Raw genomic sequence first — 15,660 nt, forward strand, 5'->3', positions numbered from 1 at the left:
CATCTACAAGGAACTAATGGGAGCTGAGGATATGCAGATCGAGGACCTGAAGCTTAAGTGGGAAGGGGAGCTCCGGGGTTTGGGGGGGGGGGGGGGGGGGGGGGAGATGGAGGGCGGTGTCTGTGGAGAAGCCCTGAACAGAGTAAACACGACAGCAACATGCGCCAGACTCAGCCTGATCCAGTTTAAGGTCATGGACATGACGGTGGCCCGGATCAGCAAATTCTTTGGGCTGGAGGACAAGTGTGCTAGATGCACCGGAGGGCCAGCTAACCATGTACACATGTTTGGTCGTGCCCTAAACCCAGGGGGTATTGGCAGGGATTCGCAGATGTCGTGTCCCGGGTATTGAAAACTGGGGTGGTAAGGAGCCCGGAGGTGGCAGTCTTTGGGGTTTCGGAGGATCCGGGAGTCCGGGAAGAGAGAGAGGCCGACATTCTGGCCTTTGTTTCCCTGGTAGCCCGGCGCTGCATACTGTTAGCATGGAGGGACTCAAAGCCCCCGAGGGCTGAGGCATGGCTATCGGACATGGTGAGCTTTCTTGGCCTAGAGAAAGTCAGGTTCGCCTTGAGAGGTTCACTACTAGGGTTCGCCCGAAGGTGGCAGCCATTTATTGACTTCTTCGCAGCGGAGTAAGTGTCAGCGGGGGGGGGGGGCGGATTAGGGTAGAGTAGAGTAGAGTAGGGGGATATTGAGGCAGGTGCGTGCATGAACAGAGCCGTGGTTTGCACTATGTTTAATTTGTGTCCTGACTTCTTATTTTTTGTACTATACAATGTCACTTTATCTATAGTAAGAAGTCTTACAACACCAGGTTAAAGTCCAATATGTTTGTTTCAAACACTAGCTTTCGGAGCGCTGCTCCTTCCTCAGGTGACTCGGGAGCAGTGCTCCGAAAGCAAGTGTTTGAAACAAACATGTTGGACTTTAACCTGGTGTTGTAAGGCTTCTTACTGTGCTCACCCCAGTCCAACGCTGACATCTCCACATCACTTTTTCTATATGCCTAAAATACCTCAATAAAATTGTTTGTTAAAAAAAAATAGGTTTGACACATGTCAACACTGGAAGAAACCTACAGTCATCACTTTGATGCGAATGGCGAAGGAGATGATTTGGATATTTTGATAGTGCAGTGTATTATATTACTATTTCTGATAGTAATGCTGTATTGCTTTGTGCAGTATAAGTTACTCACTTGCTCCTTCAAGAATGATCTTTAACGCGATGTTGATTAACGCTCGCAGTCTCCCAATTAGAGCAAATACTTTATTGAGTAACGTTGACAAATTAACTGAGTTTGTTCTCTCTCCAATGCTTAAACTAGATGTTACATTAACAAGATTAAATGAAAAATACTTATGATTATCTACGCCTGTGCTGAGCTGTCTTTGTCTGCTTGTGGTCCCTAGTCCCTGTACTTGCGAAGAGGCGGATCTTGGCTTGAGTCTGTTCATTTATAACTGTCTCTAGTGCTGCCCTCTAGTGATTACTTGTTTGTTATGTCTATCCATTAACTCTCACGTACATACAAATATGCATATTACTACACAATGCAGTGGAACTAATGTGACAGTGTGTGTTTGACAAGTCACTTCGTCTCATCTAAAGTTTGTAAAGTAAAAACGAGATTGTACTTTTTGTCTATACTTGTTTAAATTTCTAAAAAAGTGGGAAAAATTGTAAGCAAAGTTTGCGTGTAAGTGTAAGGATGTGCATGTTTAATGGAAATGGTTGTAAGTTTCAGTAGTAAAAAGTCATAAACTTTAAAATTTTATTTCCAATACCTGATTTTTCCAAGTGATAAAAGGCCAAAATATGAATGATCAAGTCTTTTCACCAGAGACAACGGCAGAAAGAAGGTCACGTGCCCAGTACATAAACTGACAACATGCACCCTGTACATCCAGTCCATGGCCGCAAAATCATGTAGGAGAGATTCCTCCATTTTGTAACTGCCAGAAAGCAAGCAACAATACTGTGTGAAAAACTGAACATGGACTATTTTGTAATAAGGAAGAAAGGGCCACAAACAGGCCAAGGTCTCACAAATGAATCTGCTGGAGAACCCTTCGCAGGAGAGTCCATGGCAGGAGGCAGCAGTGCTGGTGTGAGCTGTATCCAGAGCTCCAGGGTCTCTGGTGAACAAACAACTAAGAATAAACTGAAATCAGGAACAAAGCAGTAGAAAGATTATTTCTTGAGGTATGGCTTTGTTAATTGTCCCAAAGCAAATCAGAATGCAAAGCCCATGTGTGTTATATGCAGAGAAGTGCTAGCAAATCAAAGTTTAAAACCCTCAAAACTTCAAAGGCATTTGGATGTTAACCATAATGGCCGGGATTCTCCAATCCCCCGGCCAAGTTCTGACGCAGGCGTGAAAAGTGGCATCAACGGTCCCCGATAATGAGGCATGTTCCCCTTCTTAGGGGGCTAGGTCGGCGCCGGAGTGGTCCCCCCAGCTAGTGCCAGTGCGGGTTCGCGCATGCGCGGTACGGCCGGCGTGATTCCGTGCATGCCGAAATGGCCCCTGATTCCGCGCATGCGCGTGGGTTCCCATCTCCACGCTGGCCCCGGGCAATATGGCGGAGCCCTACATGGGCCAGGCGTGGAGGAACATAGGATCCCATGGATAAGCCTGCCCGCCGATCGGTAGGCCACAATCATGGGCAAGGCCACCGTGGGAAGCCCCCCCCCCCCCCCCCCCCCCCCAGGGTCGGATCCCCCCCCCACGCACCCCTCCAGGACGGCACCCGCGAACACACCTTCCAGGTCCCGACGCGTGGGGCTTGAGCAACCCACGGCGGCAGAACTCAGCCGAACTCGGCAGCCACTTAGCCCGTCGGGGCCCAGAGAATCGCCCGGCGGGCCGCTTGCAGGGCTGGATTCTCCAAAAACGGGACTGTGTCCCCACGACAGAGTCAAAACTTAAAAAATTCCAGAGTGATTCTCCAACCTGCAGGGGGCTACCAGGGCCCCAAAGTGCTTCTCGCAGCTCTGGCTGTGGATACTGGCCCCTGCACTTCTGTTCGTAAGTCCGCGCATGCACACGGCGGCCAACATAGTGATATGGGGGTCTCGCACCGTGGACCATGATGCAAGAAGTAGTTCCCCCCAAGATCAGCGCGCCCGTGGATCAGTGCCTCCCGATCGGTTGCCTGGTCGCCCATGAGGCCCCCGGGGTGAAGGATACCCCGCCACCCAGCAGAGCGGCCACAGACTGGGTCTACAGGCGTCACTCGAGGTTCCCGACGGCCGATATGTGGTTAGAATCACGGTCGGGAATTCGGCCAATTACACTTGGAGAATCGCGGGGCAGCCTCCGTCAGCAGCGCACGTTACGATTGCTGAACAAACACCCATTCTCCACCCCCCACACCAAACAAGATTTCGGTGTGGAGGCTCAGACAATCCCGCCCCTTGATTTTTTTCAAGGTTGCAGCAAGAACTTAAGTCATCAGCTGATGTCCTTCGCAGAAATGTAACATTGAATGACAAAACAAGTGAGATTGTGAGGACCAAGCAGGCTCACCTGCCACATTAAAGATAAGCAATAATAGTGTGTCATGAAGGTTTGCCAGCATGAGTCGTTAAAGTCAGTCAGCATGGGTCACAAACATCAGCCACCAGTTAGTAAAAGTGGGTCCTAGGGAAAAATTTTGGAAAATGCTGATGTGTAATAATAATAATCATCCATGGGGCCTCACGGTAGCATGGTGGTTAGCATCAATGCTTCACAGCTCCAGTGGTCCCAGGTTCGAATCCCGGCTGGGTCACTGTCTGTGTGGAGTCTGCACGTCCTCCCTGTGTGTGCGTGGGTTTCCTCCGGGTGCTCCGGTTTCCTCCCACAGTCCAAAGATGTGCGGGTTAGGTGAATTGGCCATGCTAAATTGCCCGTAGTGTAAGGTTAATGGGGGGATTGTTGGGTTACGGGTATACGGGTTACGTGGGTTTAAGTAGGGTGATCATTGCTCGGCACAACATCGAGGGCCGAAGGGCCTGTTCTGTGCTGTACTGTTCTATGTTCTATGTTCTATCATAATATTTGCTTATTGTCACCAGTAGGCTGCAATGAAGTTACTGTGAAAAGCCCCTAGTTGCCACATTCCAGCGCCTGTTTGGGGAGGCCAGTACGGGACTGAGCCAGCGCTGCTGACTTGTTCTGCTTACAAGCCAGCTGTTTAGCCCACTGGGCTGTATAAGATGCACTGCAGCAATTCACCAAGGCTCCTTTGACAGCATCTTCCAAATCCATGACCTCTTATCACCTCAAAAGGATAAAGGTAATGGTTGTAAGGGAACACCATCACCTGCAGGTTCCCCTCCAAGCCTCACAACATATTGACTTGGAACTATTCCTTCACTATCACTGGGTCAAAATCCTGAAACTCCCTCACTAAAAGCAGCTTGAGTGTTCCTCTACCACCTGGACTGCAATGGTTCAAGAAGGTGGCTCACCATCACCTTCTCAAAGAGAGACAATAAAAATACTGGTCCAACCAGCAACACCCAATCCCTGTGAAAGAATTTTAAAAATGCTTAATATAAATCATAAACACACATTTACTTTGTTCCAGGAACAGTGAATCAGCTAAGTGGTATTGACAAGACAATGGTAGCAGAGATGTAAGCAAATAGCACATTTGGAATGGACAGGTGTTAGTTTTGTTATAAAGAATGTTTACTCTATAATTGGGTTATAACATTCAACACAGCAACATTAAATTATGAGCTACTTTGAACAAATTATCAGCATATTTTACCAAACAACTGCACTGCCTGGTAATTTTGCCCCAATCAGATTAAAGAATAGAAGACTATATGTAACACCCGTCAAATTTTCTTATACATGCGAGGCCTCATTTTACCCCAAATAGCCAATGACAACATAACTGGTTCTTCACCGTTCAGAGAGAATAAACTGGAATTAGAACATTTCTCAAAACGTTTATATCTTTTCCTCATTTAATGCACCATTAACAGTTTTTGTACAATGTCACTGAAAGCACAAAATACAAACACATTCCAGGTTGATGCAAGCAAAATTTCTCATCAGTGCAGGGCTTGGAAACCTTAAGAGAGAAGATCACACCATACATCTTGGAGGGAAGAAGCTTTAATTGTTTGCAACATATTAGTACAAACATTGTGCACATGAGAATTGTAAATTAAAAACAAATCATATCCAAATTACCATCACTGAACATTTTTACATTTTCCCTATGTCTGCTTCCTTTGTCTTGGAAATGGTGAAACTTTTAAAAAATGTTGTGTTTTCCTGATAAAATGTTTTTTTGTGCCCTAATATTTCCACCATTGTGAAGCATAAAACAGTTTAAAACTCCCTCCTTTGAAAATTATAACCTATCTCCTGAACAGTGTTTAAGATTATAACAATGAGAAATTGCATATTTATCAGATAGATTTCTCCGGATGTTAGTGCATTTTTCAAATGCATGGCAAAGATCTGGGACAGTGAGGGACGTATAAATTGCAATCATTTATTCATTAACAGTGTTTTGTTACATATGGTTGAGTGTTTCAAAACCTTGTCTGTTTATAACATGATTTTAATAATAAAAAATTAATAAACTAAGTTTTTGATGCTAAAAATTTGGAGCAATATCTGAATTGCATGGTCATTATTTTCTAACTTTGATTCCATACTGGGCTACAACTGAGTAAAAGTATTGGACAGAAGGAATAGGAAACTATGGTCGAGAATTACCTGGGAGCTATTGCAGTGCCATAACCTGAAAGTCATAGAATCATTATGGCACAGAAGGAGGCCATTCAGCCCATCAAAGCTTTCTGAAGAGCTATCCAGTCAGTCCCGTTCCTTCACTGTATCCAAGTACTGCAAGTTAATTTCCATCAAATGCTCATCCAATTTCCTTTTGAAAATAGTTGCCATCTGCAATTCCACTGCCCTTATAAGCAATGAGTCCCAGATCATGACCATTTGCTGTGCAAAAACATTCTTCACCTCCTCCCAGAAATGTTGCACTGACCTGTGTACAAGGGTTTTCCAGGGAGGGTCTGGTGAAGTTACAGTGACAGAGTGAGAACAGGTCTGAGGAAATTCTCAGCTTATCATTCCAGTTTATTGTGAGAACAATGTAAATAGATGATACTTCAACAGACCCCACCAGATCTAAACTAAGTGTTATAAAATAAATGCACATTTAAATAACAAGAAAAACATACATTTTGTTGTTCTATGGCATAATAAATGAAAGACTGTGGCAGGATAATAAAAAAAGCTCACAAAGAACAGTGAATTATTTTTGCTTCGATTGATTCCAAGCGGAAATTAAGTTAGGCACATTATCGGACATCCATAATGCTGTACAGCTCATCTTTCTTAAAGTATCTGGATGGAAAAAAAACAAGAGACTTTAAGGGATCTATCTTTCAGGAAGATGTATCTCTGTTAAGTACATGCCATTGACATTTGATCAAACATGGTGTACATTTAGAACAAAACTGCTGTTAAATACAGAAAGACTCACATGGTATATCGCCAGTACAGTAGAATTAGAATTAGAATTAGAACAGTACAGCACAGAACAGGCCCTTCGGTCCTCAATGTTGTGCCGAGCAATGATCACCCTACTCAAGCCCACGTATCCACCCTATACCAGTAACCCAACAACCCCCATTAACATTATTTTTTAGGACACTAAGGGCAATTTAGCCTGGCCAATCCACCTAACCCGCACATCTTTGGACTGTGGGAGGAAACCGGAGAACCCGGAGGAAACCCACGCACACACGGGGAGGACGTGCAGACTCCGCACAGACAGTGACCCAGCCGGGACTCGAACCTGGGACCCTGGAGCTGTGAAGCATTGATGCTAACCACCATGCTACCGTGGTGCCCACGGTAACAGATATTTAATTTTGTGGAAGTACTTGCTGAAGAATAAACTGTTTTCCCTCAATGGCTCACTGGCCAAGACAACAATAGCAAGAGTAGAAATAGGAAGATAGGGAGGATGACTGAGTCACTGTATAGGGGGGACAGCTTCAGATTCATGGATATTGGAATCAATCCTGGGGCAGGGGACATCTCTTAAAAACGGACATGTTGCATCTCAATGGAACTGGAAATTTGCAGCGAGATTCACTGGTACTGTTCAGGAAAGTTTAAACTAACTTGACACCAACAGAGGGCAGCACCAGAATGTAGGAACCACAGAGAAAGTAAAGAAAGGCAGCATGATGGCACAATGTATCACAGAACCAGGGACCCAGGTTCAATTCCAGCCTGGGGCGACTGAGTGTGAAGTTTGTACCTTCTCTCCGTACCTACGGGGGTTTCCTCCGGATGCTCCAGTTTTCTCCCACCGCCCAAATATGTGCAGGTGATGTGGATTGGCCATGCTAAATTGCCCCTATGGCCAAAGGTTTAAGTGAGGTTACTGGGTTACGGGGACATGGACCTAGGTACGGTGCTCTTTCAAAGGTTCGGCGCAGACTCGATGGACCGAATGGCCTCCTTCTGCACTGTAGGAATTCTATTCTACATAGATATATAAATGATTTGGATATCGGAATTGCGATGAAGTCCATGGTTTGCAGAGTCAAATCGCATTGGTTGAACCACACCCCACGTCAACTTCACCAGCGCTTGCCTGACTGACCCTGACGACTCCCGATTCCATATATCACGCTGCGAGGGCGGAATCCATTAATGCATCTTTTCAGCTGGGTACCGTCTCAGCACTAGTCGCTGTTCCTAATGGTGCTGCTAGGACTGAATAGGCAAAGCCCTCTAATTACCTTGCAGCTCTCGAGGGGGGCTGGGGGAGGGGGGAGTGGAATCCCATTCCTGAAATGAATTGACGTCCCAGCAGTGGCTCATTTGCTGCACGCTTGGACTGAAATCTGGCTGAGGTGAGGTTGTCCTGGTTTCCCAGTCCATCATTGGGGCCACCACTATCTTGACAAAATTCAGCCAGTTGAGAGAGAAATTTGAAAAGCATTTGAGAACTTGGGCCCCCAAGCAAGGAAAGAAGTTCTGCTGAGATTTCTAAAGCTCAGGTCACAATTAGAGTATTGTTTTGGTCACCCTACTTTAGGAAGGATGCGCGAGTCCTTGAGAGGATGCAGATGAGATTTTCCTAATAGTTCCGGGATGGAGGAATTTTAGCTTCAAGGTTACATTGGAGAAGCAAAGGTTGTTCTCCTTGGAGCCAAGGAGATTAAAGGAAGATTTGATGGAGGTATATAGAATTTTGACAGGTTCAGGTAAGGTAGGCAAAGGAAATCTGTTCCCATTCGCCAATTGCACAAAGATAGGGGGACACAGATTTATGGTTTAGAGGAAGTGATACAGTGCCAACGTATGCTTCCCCTTCACTCCCTCTAACTTTCAGACATGATGGGGGAAGGTGCTGGGAAGGCAACCCACTGGATTTTACATGCCACACCAGTCTTCAAACACACTGGCGAGGAGTGTAAAATACAATCTTATGGCTCTATAATGTTGCACCAACAGAGGGCGGTAGTGATAGGTGACAGAGGAGGATTCTGGGAGACGTCGGCTTGCTCACCACACTAAGAAGGGGATTGTGGAGAAGGACCCAGTGCTCAACAGGATGAAGGACATCCAACAGAGAACATGTAGCTGATTTGGATCAGCAACTCTCTTCACTGTGCACCATAGAAGAGGGAGAGAAGTTTCTGGAACAGTCGTACCAGAGGGTGGTCACTCCACACCCTGATAGGCAAGTAAGAAGGCATGTAGGGATGGCAGGAGGGTGGTGACCATTTGTCGAAAGGAAAAGAGACAGTCGGTCCAGGACTCCTTGACGCTATCTAACGGGTATGAAATTTTAGATGTGTATGAAGTTAGCAACACGACTGAATCAGGCATAGATGACTCGAGGGGAAACCATAGAATCTATTGTGAGAAGAGAAGAGGGAGGCTGGGAGGCAGATGAGAAAGATGGTAGTGGTGGTTGACTCATTAGTTCGAGGGATAGACAGTTTAGTTTGCAGTTGGGATTGTGAGTCCCGTATAGTCTGTTGCCTCCCGGGTGTAAGAGCTGGGGACATAACGGATCGGTTGGACAAATATCTGGAAAGGGAGAGTGAACAACCAGAGGTTGTTGTTCATGTGGGAATCAACAACATAGGGAGGGACAGTTTTGAGGTCTTGCAGGACCAGTTTCAGGAGTTAGGGAGTAGGTCGAAACATAGGGGGCTGGATACTCCACCCACTGCTGCCGAAATCGTGTTCGTCGCCGGGGCAGAGAATCCAGTTTCACACAAGGAATCGGGACCGGTGCTTCTCCACTCCCCCGAAAAGCGGCAGACTCAGGGAGTACGCTGTGCTGATTATCCACCACCGGAAGCCATTGCCAAAGGCCCACTATTATCCGCCCCCGACCGGCCGAATTCCCGATGGCGTGGACCAGTCATGGTCCTGCCGTTCGGGATACTTGCGTGGCAGCTGCAGACTCAGTCCGCGGCCGCCATAGTCGGGGGTGGGCCGATCGGAGGGCGGGCTCATTCGAGACTGGGTTTTTATTGTGTGGGCTGTCTGGGCTGGGCACATGGCTGATCGGGATCACTATTTCCGCAGTCCAGGTCCGTGCTGAGTCCGCCATGGAGCATGGCATGACCGCTGGAGGCTGCCACCGTGTGCATGCATAGCCTCTGACCCAGAACTGCGGGGCGGTATCAGCAGCTGGAGCTGCGAGCTCCATGACAGCTGCCTGCTGGCCCCCTGCAGGGCTGTGAATATGACAGCTGCCTGCTGGCCCCCTGCAGGGCTGTGAATATGACAGCTGCCTGCTGGCCCCCTGCAGGGCTGTGAATATGACAGCTGCCTGCTGGCCCCCTGCAGGGCTGTGAATATGACAGCTGCCTGCTGGCCCTCTGCAGGGCTGTGAATATGACAGCTGCCTGCTGGCCCCCTGCAGGGCTGTGAATATGACAGCTGCCTGCTGGCCCCCTGCAGGGCTGTGAATATGACAGCTGCCTGCTGGCCCCCTGCAGGGCTGTGAATATGACAGCTGCCTGCTGGCCCCCTGCAGGGCTGTGAATATGTGGCCCTTTGGCGCCAGTTTTTCTGGACAGAATCCAGCCCAGGACCTCCAGGGTTGTAATCTCAGAAATACTACCTGTATGAGCTTTGTCATTTAGGCAAAGGCAGATCAGAGAGGTAAATGTGGCTTGAGGGATGGTATCGAAGTGAGGGGTTTACATTTTTGGGTCATTGGGATCAGTTTTGGGAAAGGAGAAAGCTGTTTAGAAGAGATGGGCTTCACCTGAGCCAAAATGGAACCAATTTCTTGGTGGAGAGAGCAAATAGTGCAGTGGGGGTGGATTTAAACATGTAGTGTAGATGTGTGGGTTGACTAATGGGCCTAATTTTAGAAGTGAGGGCAAAAGCGAGAAGATGGGGAATGGGGAAAAGGAAGTGAGAGAAGGCTTGAGTGTTGATGGTGAACCAAAAAATGGTCGCCTCCCAAAGGACAAGAGATAAAGACAGGGTTAAATTGTATGTATGTAAATACACGGAATATAGTGTACAAAACTGGGGAACTGGAAGCAGAAATTGCTCTAGGGGCATATGACATAGTGACATTGACGGAAAGATGGCCCAAGCCAGAACAGGACTGGATACTTAACATCCCGGGTTGTAAGGATTTTGGTAGGAACAGGGTGGGTAAAAAGGGAGAAGGGGTAGCAGTCTTGGTCAAAGGTAGTATCATAGCTTTTGAACGATATGCAGTTCCTGAATTAGAATCTATATAGTTGGATGAGAGAAACAGGAAGGGAGCGGTGACCTTGCTTGATATTTACTATAGACCTCCAAATAGTGAGGAGGAAGTGGAAGAGAGCATTTGTAGGCAGATTATGGAAACCTGCAGGGCAAGTCGGGTTGTGATTGTTGGGGATTTCAATTACCTTAAGTAGACTTGAAAACAGGTAGTGTGGGCCATGGAAGGGGAAAATTCCTGTAGTGTGTGTAGGAGAACTTTCTGGAACAGTACAGTTCCAGTCCTACCAGGGAGCAAGCTGTTCTGGATCTGGTCCTCGGAAACAAGGCAGGGCAGGTGGAGAATGTCAAAGTGGGGGAACTGTTGGGAAGTAGCGATCATAATATAATACGAGTCAATATTAAGTTGGAAAAGGATAAAAATCAGTCACGGATTAAGATCCCAGATTGGAAAAGGGCAAAGTTAGGGGTCTAAAAGTTGAACTGGAGCAGGATGATTGGAAACACATTTTGCTGGATAAAACAGTGGATGAAAAATGGGAAACTTTCAAAGGAGAGATGAATAAGGTACAAGCTAGGTACATACCCATGAGAAATAAATGCGGGATATTAAAAGCTAGAGTACCTTGGATGACTAAGGATATTGATGATAAAATAAGGCTGTTTAAAAAAAAAAGAGATAAGTGGCGTATGCCGGAATAATAATAGCAATAGAAATCAGAAAGCATATCCCAAATGTAGGAGAGAGGTTAAGGCTGCAATAAGGATAGCAAAGAGGAAGCATAAGGAAAGGGTTGCAGGCTGCACTAAAACAAATAGCAAAATGTTCTTCAAGCATATTAATGGTAAAAGATTAGTGAAGGATAGAGTATGGCCCATAAGGGACAAGCAGAGTAAACTGCTCATAGAATCATAGAATTTACAGTGCAGAAGAAGGCCATTTGGCCCATCGAATATGCACCAGCTCTCGGAAAGAGCACACTACTTAAACCCATGCATCCACCCTATCCCAGTAACACACCTAATATCTTTGGACACTAAGGGCAATTTATCATGGCCTATCCACTTAACCTGCACATCTTTGGACTGTGGGAGGAAACCGGAGCACCCGGAGGAAACCCACGCAGACACAGGGAAACATCCAGACTCTGCACAGACAGTGACCCAAGCTGGGAATCGAACCTCGGACCCTGGAGCTGTGAAGCAACTGTGCTAACCACTGTGCTACCGTGCTGCTTCCTGAAGCAGAGCGTACGGCAGTGGTACTGAATGAGTACTTTGCTTCCGTCTTTACCAAATTAGAAGATGGTGACAATGGCCCAATTGAGCAACTGAACAGTGTAGTGAATGATAAAGAAAGGGTGCTAAAAAGACAGGTAGCACTCCAGCTAGAGAAGTCGCCAGACCCAGATGGGATGCATCCTAGATTGCTGAGAAAGGTAAGGCAGCATATTACAGGAGCTGTTGACAGAATCTTCCAGGCCTCTCTGAACATAGAATTAGGCATCGGGGACTGGAGGTTTGCAAATGTGATACCATTGTTTAATAAAGGGACAAAGGATAACCCAGTGAACTACAGACCTGTCAGCTTGGCATCAATAGTGGGAAAACTGATTGGGGCCATAAAACAGGATGAGGTAAATAAACGCTTAGAGAAGATAAGTTAATACAAGACAGTCAACATGGCTTTGTTAAGGGAAAGTCATGTCTGCCAAATTTAACGGAGTTCTTTAACGAGATGAAACAGGCAGTTGACGAAGGTAGTGCCGTGAATGTTGTATATTTGTACTTTCAGCAAGTGTTTGATACAGTGCCACATGGCAGGTTGGTTCGCAAATTAAAAATGTTTGGTATCGATTGCTCCTTGGCAGCAGGAATTGGAAGTTGGCTAAGAGATAAGAAACAGAGGGTGGATATTGATGGGCATTTCTCAGATGAGTTAAAAGTGTTGTTCCATCGGGCTCAAAGACCCTTGCTTTTTCTGATTTTTATAAATGATTTCGAAGTGGGTGTTGAGATCAAAATCTCTAAATTTGATGAAACTAAGCAAGGGAGAATAGTGAATTGTGAGGATGACGATGAGCGTCTTCAGAGGGACATTGAAAAGTTGGCCACATGGGCAGACACCTGGCAGATGAACTTCAATTCAGCGAAATGTGAGGTAATGCATTTTGGGAGAACATGCAGAGACAATACATAGAGACAATGCAGAGATAATTCCATAGAGCTCAATTCTATGGAATTTCCTGCCCAGTGAAGCAGTTGAGACTCCTTCATTAAATGTTTTCAAGGTAAAGATAGATAGGAATAAAGGGTTATGGTGTTCTGGAAGGAAAGTGGAGCCGAGTCCACAAAAGATCAGCCAGGATCTCATTGACGAGCAGGCTCGAAGGGCCAGATGGCCTATTCCTGCTCCTAGTTCTTATGTTCATATGACACAGGGATCTTCACAAACCAAAAGGGAACTGGGGTCCCTGGGCCAAGCCCATTCATCCTAACTAACTTGATCAAGATTTTCGAAGATGTGACAAAGATGATTGATGAAGGTAGGGCAGTGGATGTTGTCTATATGGACTTCGGTAAGGCCTTTGACAAGGTCCCTTATGGCAAAGCTGTGAACGGAAAGTGAAGTCGCATGGGAACAGAGTTGTGCTGGCAAGATGGATACAGAACTGGTGCTGTCACAGAAGACAGACGATAGCAGTGGAAGGGTGCTTTTTGGAGGGCTTTGATGAGTGGTGGTGTTCCGCAGGGATCAGTGCTGGGACCTTTACTGTTGTCATATACATAGATGATTTGGAGGAAAATGTAACTGGTCTGATGAGTAAATTTGCAGACGACACAAAGGTTGGTGGAATTGCGGACAGCAATGAGGACTGTCAGAGTTCACAGCAGGATATAGATCGGTTAGAGACTTGGGCGGAGAGATGGCAGATGGAGTTAATCCGGACAATTGTGAGATAATGCATTTTGGAAGGTCTAATACAGGTGGGAAATGTACAGTAAATGGCAGAACTCTTAAGAATATTGGCAGGCAGAGGGATCTGGGTGTACAGTCCACAGGTCACTGAAAGTGGCAATGAAGGTGGAGAAGGTAGTCGAGAAAGCATATGACATGCTGGCCTTCATCAGGCAGGGCACGGAGTATAAAAATGGCAAGTCATGCTGCAGTGTATAGACCCTTAGTTAGGCCGCACTTGGAATATAGTGTTCAATTCTGGTCACCACACTACTAAAAGGATGTGGAAGCTTTGCAGTGGGTACAGAAGAGGTTTACCAGGATGTTGCCTGGTATGAAAGGCATTAGCTATGAGGAGAGGTTGGATAAACTCTGTTTGTTCTCACTGGAATGACAGAGGTTGAGGGGGCGACCTGATAGAGGTCTACAAAACTATGAGGGGCATGGACAGAATGGATAGTCAGAAGCTTTTTCCAGGGTGGAAGAGTCAATTACTAGGGGGCATAGGTTTAAGGCGCGAAGAGCAAAATTTAGAGGTGTGACGGGGAAGTTTTTTTTTTTACACAGAGGGTGCCTGGGACTCACTACTGGAGGAGGTGGTAGAAGCAGGTCTAATAGTGATGTCTCAGGGGCATCTTAACAAACACATGACCAGCATAGGAATTGAGGAATATTGCCCAAAAAGTGTAAAAGGTTTTAGGTTAGACAGTAGAATGGGCGGCAGAGGCTTGGCGGGCCGAATGGCCAGTTCTTACGCTGTACTTTTCTTTGTTCATCCTGCCCCCCTCTGTGGCTAGCCCATTCCATCAGTCACACCCTTTTGACAGAGCACAAAGGCAAGGTGCAATGTTGTGAACAGGTGTTAAATGTGAACAAGTGAACATATAAATATATACACAACTTTGTGCTCTAGCCCTTAATCTGTACTGTGCCCTGCACCTGTGACAACTTAACTGGTGTCTACCTTTCTGGCCTAATGGGCCCTAACGTTATGTCTAGGTAGTTCCCCAGATGGTACAGGAGGAGGAGTGGAGATGGCCCGCTGTGATTCCCGCCCTGTGACTAGTGTCCCCTTTGGTGGCCGTGTTCTGGGGTGACCAGGCCTAGATGGGCTGGGCTGCTGCTCGGGTGTCCCAGGTGGCGTTGAGCTGCCCTGTTCTGCCTGCTGCCCAGCAGATATGCCAGGGACGTCCGAGGCGCTGTGCTCTTCTGACACCTCGCCTGCAGGAGCCACCGGCACTGGCCCCATCACCTCCTCCTCCCTCAGGGGTACCGGATGTCCCCCAGGTTACTCCATGGGATGGGGATGCGAGCGGAGCTAACCTCCGCCAGTCCTGGAGACCCATGCCCACCCCAACCATAGTCTCAATGCTCGCGGTCACGGAGCACTGAGAGTGGATCACCTCCCTCTGGGACTGCGCCACATTACCCTGCGACTGTGCCACCATCTCTGGGTCTGTGCCACATCAGCCAGTGGCTCTGCCACATCCCCCTGGGTCTGTGCCACTTCAGCCAGTGGCTCTGCCACATCCCCCTGGGTCTGTGCCACGTCACCCAGTGCCAGGGTAATGCCACTGGCACCCTCAGTCATATCCCACTGTGACTGGGCCACACTCTGGAGCATCACTGCAATATCCAGGTGGCCCTGGTACATGACTGCCTGTGGCCGCCGCACATAGTGCCCCAGAGCTTTGACTTCCCGATCCATGGCCAAAACATTCACTCCCAAGGCATCCACCACAGAGGCCACCTGTGCAGTGTTAGCCTGGGAGTCACTCATGGTTGGCACCACGTCCTGCTCCTGCAGGAAGTTCGACTCCTTCAACTGCACCTGAAGTTGCTGGATGGTTGCCGACAACCTCTCATGTATCCCTGGCCCTGTGACTGTGATGGGACCCGCTTTTCCAGAAGCCCGAAACCCGTCTGGATGGCAGCTAATCCCTGGGACGGGTCACCCTCCGAACAC

At 47.3% G+C, this 15,660-nt stretch overlaps 1 protein-coding gene across 2 annotated transcripts in view; it reads right to left on the reverse strand.

The window, feature by feature from the left end:
- Positions 1-4,964: 4,964 nt before the first annotated feature.
- The window catches only part of LOC119977581 (phospholipid scramblase 2-like), a 111,675-nt gene continuing 100,979 nt past the window's right edge, over positions 4,965-15,660 (reverse strand). For both annotated transcript variants that reach the window (XM_038818681.1, XM_038818682.1), the window contains exon 10: positions 4,965-6,373. The gene's annotated coding sequence lies outside the window, so the exon portion shown is untranslated. The remainder of the gene's footprint in view (positions 6,374-15,660) is intronic.

The sequence above is a fragment of the Scyliorhinus canicula genome, chromosome 14, assembly GCF_902713615.1.
Source record: "Scyliorhinus canicula chromosome 14, sScyCan1.1, whole genome shotgun sequence".
Classification (NCBI taxonomy): Eukaryota; Metazoa; Chordata; class Chondrichthyes; order Carcharhiniformes; family Scyliorhinidae; genus Scyliorhinus; species Scyliorhinus canicula.